General features: G+C 45.3%; 1 protein-coding gene across 1 annotated transcript in view; it reads left to right on the top strand.

The window, feature by feature from the left end:
- Positions 1 to 2,500, top strand: part of slc6a15 (solute carrier family 6 member 15) — a gene marked incomplete at both ends in the record, with an annotated part of 31,993 nt that overhangs the window by 726 nt on the left and 28,767 nt on the right.

Below are 2,500 nucleotides of genomic sequence, written 5' to 3'. Positions count from 1 at the left end.
ACACACACAGACACACACACACACACACACACACACAGCTCAAGTCAGGCTGTTCGTGGCAAAAACTGACCTTAGATCAGCGTATCGAGATATTGTTTGCTTCCCTGCTGTTGTTTTAATCTGTGGTGTGTGGCTTGGTTGTGACTGTGATTTTAATACCACGAGAAAGATTGAAGGTTTCCCAGTTGCTTGGATCATTGGGATGAGGTTCAAACGTGTGTGTGTGTGTGTCTGTCTCTCTCTCTCTCTCTCTCTCTCTCTCTCTCTCTCTCTCTCTCTCTCTCTCTCTCTCTCTCTCTCTCTCTCTCTCTCTGTCAGTGTGTTTCTGTTTGTCTGTGTCTGTGTGTAGGCAGGGAGAGAGAGCAAGGTGGATGTGTGTGTGTGTGTGTGTGTCAGTCTCTCTGTCTGTCAGTGTGTTTCTGTGTGTCTGTGTCTTGTGTGAAGGCAGGGAGAGAGAGAGCAAGGTGGATGTGTGTGTGTGTGTGTGTGTGTGTGTGTGTGTGTGTCTCTGTCGGTCAGTGTCTTGTGTGTAGGCAGGCAGAGAGAGAGCAGGGTGGATGTGTTTCTGTCTGTCTGTACCGGAGACTAAAGTGTGTCTGAATATGTTTTGACACAGCGACATCCGTCATCTCTCAGTGTTCAGAGAGGATGTTCTTCTTAGAGGTAGCCCACGCTGGGCTGTCCTAGTACCCGTCTGTCAAACCCAGACGTAGCCGGGTGACCTTGGCGGTGGAATGAACCCTTTAAGATCTACATCAGTGATCACACGCCTGTCTGTGTCTGTCTGTGTCTGTCTGTATCTCCTCTCTCTACAACCACGGCCAACGTCGTCAAGAAAAACTCTCTCTCTCTCTCTCTAAAAAAATAACTAATAACTTCATAATAATAACTGTATATCAACCAGAAACCGTAGTACCCACACCAGCAGCCAGATAGTAGCTACTAGCTAGCTCAGACACTTGTCTCGTGTCCCCTGAGAGCCTAGCTTGTAGTCTGACTCCATCACAGCGTAAACAACCTGTACCGTTCATACTAAACAACCTGTACCGTTCATACTAAACAACCTGTACCGTTCATACTAAACAACCTGTACCGTTCATACTAAACAACCTGTACCGTTCATACTAAACAACCTGTACCGTTCATACTAAACAACCTGTACCGTTCATACTAAACAACCTGTACCGTTCATACTAAACAACCTGTACCGTTCATACTAAACAACCTGTACCGTTCATACTAAACAACCTGTACTGTTCATACTAAAGAGCTGTAATCAGTCTTCACGTCTGGTGGGACGGTAATAACATGTCATATTTCCACCTGGAGATTACCCACAAAGCCCTGCTGCCGCGCAGGGAAAGCTGCTTACGACCCGCTCCCCCCAGACAAGGGGGGTCAGACACAGTTATTATACAGCCTCGTGTGTGTACGGGAACGGGATATAAGCGTGTGTGTGTGTGTGTGTGTGTGTGTGTGTGTGTGTGTGTGTGCGTGTGTGCGTGGATGTGTGTGTGTGTGTGTGTGTGTGTGTGTGTGTGTGTGTGTGTGTGTACGTGCGTATGAGAGACCTACAGCTCTAATCCCCCCCCCCCCTAGGACCCTGTCATGTTTTCCAGGTCTACTGTAATTAGATTAAAATGGTCTGGGGTGTGTGTGTGTGTGTGTGTGTGTGTGTGTGTGTGTGTGTGACTGTGTGTGTGTGTGTGTGTGTGTGAGGATATATGTGTGTTTGTGTGTGTGTGTGTGTCTGCTCACTGTGTGTGTGTGTGTGTGTGTGCTGCTAGATCCTGGAAAGTTTGTTTATTTTCCTAGAAGTTCCTAACCCTTTTGTTTGGGGGGGTTGGGGGGGTAATGTTTATTCAAAGATTGTTTGATGTTATTGTTGTCTTGTATGTTAATATCAAAGGACCATGTTGGAAATAAGTGTTCACACTTTCACATGTCATCCCTTGGATTACTGTTTTTACTCGATCCATGAGTAAACTCAATAAATCAATTAAAGTCCATGAAGTGTAAAATATACTAAGAGTTGTGCAGTGAGCATGATGGTTTGAATGCCTGGTTAATTGAATTGGTAATGCCGTTTTACTTGCTCCGGGCAAGTAAAATGGCGTATCTGTTGAACCCTGAAAATGCACACAATCAGTACAATCAGTCGTCTTGTGAGCTAAGTTGTACAGTTGACTATACCTGTACTGTTGTACAGTTGACTATCTGTACTGCTGTACAACTGATTACAATCTAGTAGCTGCCATCAAATTGTCTAGATTGTCCAGGGCCTAGAACCTAGGTATTTGCTGTGTTCACATTCAAGCCTCTCTTTTTAATTGTTGTCTGTGAGCGGATAGTTCCTATGACATACATTCTCATCTAGATCTGTCTCAGACTATGCCGTGTTGGGTCCTTGACTTTGAGGGAATTGAGTCTTGAAAGTCCTTGAAAGGTGCTTGAAGTTGATGTTTCAGAAGGTGTGGGAACCCTGGATATGCTTTGGGAG

This window comes from Nansenia antarctica (genome assembly GCF_963989245.1).
Source record: "Nansenia antarctica genome assembly, chromosome: 9".
Lineage (NCBI taxonomy): Eukaryota > Metazoa > Chordata > Actinopteri > Argentiniformes > Microstomatidae > Nansenia > Nansenia antarctica.
The sequence above is the reverse complement of the archived record's forward strand: the minus strand, read 5'-3'. Positions and strand labels throughout refer to the sequence as shown.